Source organism: Rutidosis leptorrhynchoides, chromosome 2 (assembly GCF_046630445.1).
Source record: "Rutidosis leptorrhynchoides isolate AG116_Rl617_1_P2 chromosome 2, CSIRO_AGI_Rlap_v1, whole genome shotgun sequence".
Taxonomy (NCBI): domain Eukaryota; kingdom Viridiplantae; phylum Streptophyta; class Magnoliopsida; order Asterales; family Asteraceae; genus Rutidosis; species Rutidosis leptorrhynchoides.
The window spans coordinates 39662206-39672066 of record NC_092334.1 but is presented as its reverse complement, the minus strand read 5'-3'; positions in this window follow the sequence as shown (position 1 = coordinate 39672066).

The window sequence follows — 9861 nt, the reverse complement described above, 5'->3', positions numbered from 1 at the left end:
CAGAGAATGCAGAGACAGTTGAAGCTGAGAATGTGGCTCCACAAGAAGAGTCATTTGCTAGTATCCCTCCCGAATCAATCTAAAATATCAACTTAAGTGATTTCGATAATTTGTTTGCTGATGAGAAGAGTGAAGATTCTGTTGGTAAGGAAAGTGTTAAAGAGGATGTGATTGTTGAATCCGAGGACGAATTTGTGACAGAATCTGATGATGATGAAGAAGAAGAAGAAGTTGAGATTGTTATGCCTTCACTTGCACAATTCTCTCACCCGTCACTCAATACTTTGAAAGACTTTTTCGATTTAAGTAGCGAGGTGAAAAGAAAGAACTTAATAGATCTAGAACAGGCGAGGAAGGTATACAAAGAACAAGTGAAAGATGTTGATGTGTTAATTGAAAGAAACAAAAAGTTCCGTCATGAGAAACTGCTTGCTGAGAAAAGGAGAAAAGAAACTGAGCTGAAGAATAAGAGACTCCAAGCCGAACAAGCCAAGGCAGAGGGATGGAATGAAATAAATGAATGGTTCAAACGAGATAGGGTTAAAGTTAACAGAAATGTTGTAGAAGACGAAGTCCGTCAGAGTTGGTGGAAAAAGAACGTCGTTAACCCTGATTAAGTAGACAAGCCAGAACTCGAGCCAAAGTTTGTTAGTTTTTATGAGAAAGGAAAGAGAACCAAGAAGTATTCCAAGGGTAAAATACTGAGCTGGGGTTACTTCAAGGAGATTAATTGCTTTGCTATCAAGAGGGAAAGAGGAGTAGATTATATGGCACGTCCTAGTCACTTCAAAACTCTACCTTACTTCGAGATTATGCAACTTGCGAAGCTGAAGATGTTGAACGCTGAAGATAGTGACATTTCCCGATGGTTTCAGAGAAAACTAAGATATGAATACAAGATAGGGAAATGGGATATCTTTAAGTCAACAGCCGCCAGATTCTCCATTCATCCAACAAAGAAGAATTCTAAGGGAGGACCTGTTCGTGTTGTAAAGTTCCGTCCAGCTAAGTACATGATGCAATCTCCCTTAATGCCCTTACCCAAGGATATTTGTAAAAACTTCAGATGGTGGTTCTATGATGAATTGTCAGAGGAAGCAGTGATCTTAACTGCAATTGAGAAGGATGATGGAAGCATACAGTTCGACAATGTGAGGATTCTAGATCCTATGTGGCTGAGGAACTTGTCGAGATTTGATGTGGAGACTCTTCACCGCAATCACATTACGTTCAGAGATGATCGAAAGGAGGAAGCTATGAGATATCAATGTGTGATCGATGTCCTCTATGCGTACCTCAACAGAGAAAGTGATGCTCAGAGCTCAAATCAAGTTCATGCCAGCTGATGTGTGTCGAATACTGTGATGCTAGTTTGTAATTTTTGTTTTGATTTTTGATGATGATGTATTTGAGAGAGAGAGAGAGAGAGAATTTGGATCTGTAATAACTTTACTAAACTGTTTGTGTTTATGAACTTGAATGGTTTATGGACGTTTACTTAATTGTAATAGATGTTCTAGGTCCTAGGGGGAGTTGTTGATGCATTTTATGCAAGTCCCTAGACATCTACTCACGTCCATTGCAGGTGAAACAGTTTACAAGATACCATGATCGCTCGTTATTATCCTATCTGTGTTTATATGTGGTTTCAGGTACTACAGGAACGCAATAAGGATGTTTGACTATGTTAGACTTAGTTAGACGTACGAGTGAAGCATCACTCGTACGGCTGACAGGCTCATACGCACGGTTGATGCCGAGCTAAGTCACAATTATAACCTAACTAAGAAGACACGAGTGAGTGATCAACCGTATGGCTGATGAGACCAACTCGTACGAGTGATGGATGACACGTACGGTTGAGTCAACAGCTGAGGTATATAAAGGTTTATGTTCTTCATTTTAGGTTAAGCCTCTCTCACACACAATCACTCAGATCTGGTTCACCTGATCTGATTCTCTCTCAACCCAAATCACTCCAGGTAGTGAATAATAGCTCTAGGCATTAATCTAATCATAATCCTTGTTGTGGTTTGACTAATTTAATCCCAAAAAGCTTCCCATATTCACTTTGATTGGTTTGATTCACTAATTCCGCCATTGTGTGAATTAAACCTGTTGATCTCGAAGTTCCTGATCATGTTTCATCATGTTGAAAGAAGATTTCTATCGAGTCTTGAATGATAACTATCAAGAGAAAATTAGTGTGAACGTGGTGAAAAGTTTTGATGATTTGTTCAATATGGAGAAAGGTTTTGAGGCGCTCGTGTTAAGAAAGAGTGGTTTTACTTTTGGTAAGAGGAAGTTCGATAATTCGAGTCAATCGAGCTTTTCCAACAAAAAGAACAAGAAGGGCTCCGAAAGTGTTAATAGTGTAAAGAAAGGGGGCTTCGGTGGTCATGTACCCACTTGCTATACTTGTGGGCAAAAAGGTCACATCTCTCGTGATTGCCCAAACTCATCTTCTACAACCAAGGTCACTTGTTTTAATTGTGGTAAAGAGGGGCACAAAAGGCCGGAATGTCCCGACTTACGTAATGATAATGTTAAGAAGTTAGAGAAGGCGGCGGGTACGGCAAGGGGTCGAAATTATTTGATGACCAATGACGAAGCCAAACAATCAAACGAAGTTGTCTCAGGTACTTTCATGGTTAATTCTAATCCGCAAGGATACTTTTTGATAGTGGTGCTAACTTGTCATTCGTGTCACCAAAATTTGTGCCTAAACTTAATAAACCATTAGCAAAGTTAAGTCGTCCGGTAGAAGTCGAAATAGCGGACGGCAAGATAGTGCTAGTGCTTGATGTGTGTAAAAATTATGATGTTGTGTTTGGTGCCGAAAGCTTTGAAATTGATCTCATCCCTATGACTTTGGGTGATTTTGATGTTGTTGTTGGTATGGACTGGCTCGATCGAAATAGAGCCAATATTGCATGCCATGAAAAGTTTATTCGTGTGAAGACCCCAAGTGGGGGAGAGTTAATTATTCATGGCGATAAGCGAAGAAGACTTGTGCCGATATGTACCTTTGCACGGGCACGTCGTTTCCTTGTCAGTGGTGGCATGGCTTTTCTTGCCCATGTTGTTGACACTCGTGATGAGCCACCACCCATTCGTGAAATTCCGGTGGTTAGTGAATTCAAAGACGTTTTTTCGGACGAGTTACCGGGTGTTCCGGCGGAAAGACAAGTTGAATTTCGCATTGAGTTGGTTCCGGGGGCTACTCCCATTGCTAAAACTCCTTATCGTTTAGCACCAACGGAAATGCAAGAGTTGTTAAATCAAACCCAAGAGTTACTTGAAAAGGGTTTTATCCGACCGAGTGCTTCGCCATGGGGCACTCCGGTTTTATTTGTGAAAAAGAAGGATGGTAGTATGAGGATGTGCATCGATTATTGGGAGTTGAATAAAGTGACGATCAAGAATCGTTATCCATTGCCTAGGATTGACAATTTATTTGACCAACTCCAAGGTGCAACGTATTTCTCTAAAATCGACCTACGGTCCGGCTATCACCAAATGCGGGTCCGTGAGGAAGATATCGAGAAAACGACTTTTCGAACGCGTTATGGGCATTTTGAATTCGTAGTTATGCCGTTTGGTCTTACGAATGCACCGGCGGCATTCATGGATCTTATGAACCGAGTGTGCCAACCTATATTAGACAAGTCGGTGATTGTGTTCATTGACGACATACTAGTCTACTCAAAAAGTATGAACAAACATGAACGTCATTTGCGTGAATTATTGAAGACATTACAAAAGGAGAATTTGTATGCTAAGTTCTCCAAGTGTGAATTTTGGCTAAGAGAGGTTCAATTCCTTGGCCACATTGTGAACGAAGATGGTATTTAAGTAGATCCGGGGAAGATAGAGACGGTGAAGAGTTGGAGACAACCAACTACGCCTACGGAGGTCCGAAGTTTTCTCGGATTGGCCGGTTATTATCGTCGGTTTATCCAAGACTTTTCTAAGATCACTTCGTCATTGACAAAATTGACGAGGAAGAACGCGAGATTTAATTGGGAGAACGAGCAAGAAATTGCTTTTCAATTGCTAAAAGAGAAGTTGTGTCAAGCTCCGGTGTTAGTATTTTCGGAAGGAGTGGAAGACATGACGGTTTATTATGATGCTTCATTAAATGGGCTCGGGTGTGTTCTAATGCAAAGAGGTAAAGTCATTGCTTACGCCTCATGACAACTAAAGGAACATGAAACGAGATATCCGACTCATGATCTTGAGTTGGCGGCGGTTGTGCATGCATTGAAGATTTGGCGCCATTACTTGTATGGTGTCAAGAGTACAATTTATTCGGATCATAAGAGTTTGAAACACCTCTTCAATCAATGAGATTTGAATTATCGCCAACGTAGGTGGATGGATGAGGTGAAAGATTATGATTGTGAAATACTTTATCATCCGGGCAAGGCGAATGTGGTCGCGGATGCGTTAAGTCGAAAGAGTCATCACCCGGTGTTACGATTAGGATTGTTACGTATGATTATTACTAACGATTTTCTTGAAAAACTTGGTGTGATTCAAATAGAGGCTTACGTTCACAACAAGCATGCGGAACGAATAGTGGGGCAATTGGAATTCATTACTATGGTTTCGCGTGGTTTGTTGTCTTTTCAAGGAAGAGTGTGGGTGCCTAAAATGGGTGATTATCGACAAGTGCTACTTGATGAAGCACATAAGTCAAAGTATTCCATTCATCCGGGCGCGATGAAAATGTATCTTGACTTAAGGAAAGATTATTGGTGGCCGGGCATGAAACGTGATGTTGTAAAGTATGTTGAGCAATGCGTCACGTGTTTGCAAGTTAAGGCCGAGCACCAAAAGCCGTATGGTAAGTTACAACCGTTGGAAATCCCGAAATGGAAATGGGAGCACATTACCATGGATTTTATTACAAAGTTGCCTAAAACGGCGAGAACCCAATTTGATTCGATTTGGGTGATAGTGGATAGGTTGACGAAAAGTTATTTGTTTCTTCCCATTAAAGAAGCAATATCGTCGGAGGCCTTGGCTAAGTTGTTTATCAAGGAAGTAGTATCGAGACACGGGGTTCCTATATCTATTATTTCGGATCGAGATACCCGTTTTACATCTCGGTTTTGGGAAAAGTTTCATGAAGATATGGGTACACAATTAAAATTAAGCACGACGTATCATCCTCAAAAGGACGGTCAAACCGAACGTACGAATCAAACTTTGAAGGATATGTTACGGGCGTGCATTATTGATTTCGGTGGTAGTTGGGACGAACACTTACCTTTGGTGGAATTCTCGTACAATAATAGTTATCATAATAGTATCGGGATGCCACCTTATGAGATGCTTTATGGGCGTAGGTGTCGAACTCCAATTTGTTGGGGTGAAGTGGGTCAAAGAGAAATCGGGAGTACCGATTTGGTTTTGGAGACGAATAACAAGATTGATATTATCCGGGATCATTTGAAGAAGGCTCAAGATAGACAAAAGTCATATGCCGATAAACGTAGACGAACGATCGAATTTCAAGAAGGTGACATGGTGATGCTTAAGGTTTCGCCATGGAAAGGTATCATTCGATTTCGAAAACGGGGAAAGTTAGCTCTTCGGTTTATTGGGCCATTTAAGGTTTTAGCTCGTGTTGGTGAAGTCGCGTATCGTTTGGAATTACCCGAAGAGCTTGCGGGGATTCATAATACATTTCATGTTTCCCATCTCCGTAAGTGTCTTGCGGATGATTCATCTTGAGTGCCATTAGACGAGATTGAGCTATACAATAAGTTAGAGTATATTGAGGAGCCGATTGCTATACTCGATGAGAAGGTCAAAAGGTTGAGACATAAAGAGGTTAGGACTTTTAAAGTTCAATGGCGACGGAGTAAGGGTTCCGAGTTTACTTGGAAGCCCAAAGAATTCGTGTTGGTTTATCTTCCTTCTTGTCATTCGGCTTGGATCGCGAGGACGCGTTCCGATTCAAGTGGGGGAGAGTTGTAAGACCCGATTATTTTCCTTGTTCATATGTGTAATTAGGTTGAATGAATTATGGGGTTTCTTTGTATATTTAAAAAAAAAAGAGAAAAGATTTCTGCCCAGGCTATCTGCGCGCCGTGCCGAATTATGGCGCGCCGCGCCATCTGCTGCGACAGCTCACCCTTCTCTTTTTAAATTAGATATTTTTGAGGGCTTTTTAGTAATTACACATGGGGGCCCGAATTAAAGGCCCTAGATCAGTCTTGGAGCTTCATTTACTCCATCTTCAACAACCCTTATCACCTCCATTTAATATCTAGAGAGAGAGAGAGTAAGATCCGAGTGTGAGAAAACTCATTTTGGAGAAGAAGAAGAAGGAATCTTGCTTAAGCTCAAGTTATAAAGTTGTTCATCTACTTCCTAGCTACATTTTGAGTGTAGTGGTATGCTTTAATCTTAATTTCTTTGTTAATTTGATTAAGGGTTAGGGTTTGGGGTAAATGATGAACTTAAAACCCATTTGTGGGTGAATTGGGTGTTTTGGGTGAAAATGGGTCATGTAGACTCAAAGATGACTAACTAGGGTTTTCAAAGTGTTAGATTGATGCTTATGAACTTAAATTAGTTAGTAAATTGCTAGCACACCTATATATATGTAAGTGGGCGTTGTGTGGGTTAGTGGACGACCCGAAATGGGTGTGTTGACTTTAAATTGGTCAAATGGGTCAAAATGGACCTAAGTTAGTTAATGTTTGTGATTAATGCATAAACCTTGTGTTGAAATGTGTTTTAAACCTATCTTGGTTAATGTTAGGGTTTTGGTGTGAGTTGACCCGATTTTAGGGTTAAGTGTCCAAATGGGTCAAAATGACCTAGTAATGGTGAGTGTTGTGAGTTTGACCAACTTGAATGAATGTTTGATTATATGTACATTGTAATAGGTGTGTTACCTTGAAGTTTCAAGCTTGGTTTATTGATTCACCGAAGACTTTGAGGTGAGTGGAATAAGTATACATGTACGTATATGATGTGTTTATTTGTATGAATGGATATGTGTTGTCCAAGATTAGTGATATATGCGTTGTACACTAACGGTTTTATGGATGGATATGTGTTGTCCAATTTAGTGCTATATGTGTTGTACACTAATGATTTTGATGAATGGATATGTGTTGTCCAGGGGTTAGTGATATATGTGTTGTGCACTAATGGTTGTTATGAACGCCGGTGGGAAATTTGAGTACCATTCCTCTTACGATTGGTTAACCATGGTTGTGTGAGTTGTGTATTAGCATATTCAATTGTAAACTATATGCTATTGTGGTCGCTAGCTTATTATGTATTGCGGATATTGGTTTGTGCATGATGGTTGCATATTTGTGAAATTGCTAGCTTGTTATCCGGTATTGTGTAAGTGAATGCAAGTTGATAGATTATATATGCATATGTATAATTATTGCATTTACTAAGCTTTGCTTACCCTCTCGTTGTTTACCTTTTTATAGGTTCGATTGTGGACAAGGGTAAGGGCATTATCTTGGGTTAGAGATCCCGCTTTGTTGTTGGGGGACGCTATTTGGATGAGTTAGCTTTTGGAGTTCGACCGAGACTTGGGTAGTTTAACCCCAAACACCATGCTCGTAGTGTCGTTTGGAAATTAAACTAATGTGGTCGAAACTCAAACTTTTGTATGAAACTCGTAAAACGGCCAATGTGGGCCTCGCTTTGTAAAACTCATTTTATGTTTGAATCGTGTTAGTTTTACATGTTTGAATATGTTGTTAAAAGCGTTTCGTCTAAATGTGTCGGGAAGTGGGCGATCTTTTTCACAAAAAAAAGAAAAGTTGGACAGACCGTTTTGGCGCGCCGCGCAGGCCTTTGGCGCGCCGCGCCACTATGCTGAACAAAATAATTTTTTTTTATTTTGCATATTTCGACTGCGATTTGGTTTGGGTTGTTACAGGTATTTTGACAAGGAATACAACTAACCACTTTTCATCAAGCAAAAATATCATTTACAATACCCGAAAACTCGTCAAGTGATCATTAAATGTTCAAAATCATCGTTTCAAGTTTACAAAATGCATTTCTTGACTCGGGAATCCAATTCACACATATGATATGCCGTTTTGAAGGTAATGAAACATACATTACAACTAAACACTTACTAACAACATTTCCTAGCATTAAACGCATCAAAAGTTCGTTTTAAGACTATCAAACCCTAACCCAAAATTCACAAAAATCAATAATCATGTGTTTGAAGTTTTCTTACTCAACCTACACATCAAAACGAAGCTAGTGATACTAGTAACACAATTAAAATATGAACTTTAACAATTTAACAACATTTACTCATCCAAAATCAAAGATTAAGCAAACTCATTTCAAATGTTCAAACTAGTTACTCAAAACAACGAATCGAGCAAACAAAACATATATTCATGTTATACACGAGTCATAGACACTAACTAACACCATTTCAAGTCAAAAATACGAATTTAGAGAAATCTAGAGTTTTAGAAATGTTACCCAAACTTGATGAAATTGGTACCAAAATGTAGAGGATGAAGAGAGGATTCCAAATATGTAATTTGTTTTGATGTTTGCTTCTTGATTCGGGTTTAGATGATGATTTTGTGAATTTGGTGTTTGAGTTCCAATAATGGAAGTAGAGAGAAAAAGAGAAAGAGAGGTGGGATTGAATAAGTGGTGGTAGTGGTGGGTTGACTAGTTGACCTAGTCAACTAGTTTGCCCACTTGCCAACTTTGGTCCCTCAAGTTTCAAAGCGGGTGCGGGAATTAACCAAACGAATATTTTAAAAACGCTAGAGCAAACGAGTGATGTTATAATTAAATAATAGAAATATTATGAACGTTAGTCAACGAAAACTACGAATTTAAATAACGAAAGATATTATTAAAAAAAAAGACAGTGTTAAAAATAAATTTAACGGAAAAACGCGGGATGTTACATTACCTACACCTTAAAGGAAATTTCGTCCCGAAATTTAGTTGGAAGTAGTAGTTGTTGTTTCTTCTTCGAAACCTTTGCGTTGCAAATTCTACGAATAAGTGAAGGTACTTATTTGGGCATTTCAACGAACTTCAACAGTCGGGATTTTACGTTGTTTCAGAGTTTGGTTTCACGATTCAAAATTTCAACCAGTCCTCCTAGGAAGCGAAGTTTGTCATCGATAGTAAGTTCATCAAAAAGGATAACAAGTTCTGGTTTTGCAAGACACTTCTATAAGGTAGTACATGGAATGTATGATGAACGGAGACTCAAACGAGTCAGAAAATCTAAACGGCTAGCAACGGGTCCAAAACGCCCCAAGATTTCAAAAAGATTAAAAATATCGCGGATTTAGCTTTCTACGTTTCTCAAAACGGATTGACGGTTATTTCATGAATGAGTTCGGGTCCGGTGGTTTGCTTGTCACCTGCTTCAGTTCAACGATTAAGAAAACGACAATTTCGGCTATATGAGTTTTTGAAAAGTGTGGCTTTAATACCCGGATGAAATTTATTGTAGTAAGAGAATTCGGCTAAAGGAAAATACTTTTCTCAAGTAAATTTGAAGTTGATAACACAAATTCATATTACGGTTCCAAGGTTTGAATCGTATGTTGGTTTGGTCCTTCGGGTTGTAGTTGATGTGTTGTACTCATGTCTAAACGTGGTCCCGAGGCTTTTTGTAAGTCACCCCAAAATTTATAAGTGAAACGAGGATCTCGATCCGAAACGAGGTACATTTCTGTAAGGTATATTCGAACAACTTTGTTAGGACCTGAAAACGTTTGTTGGAACAAGTTTCTGTTTCTCAAGAATTTCGCGCCGCGGAAGATTTATCGGTTTCTGAAAACATTTGTTAGAGAAAGTTTCTTATCGGTTTCT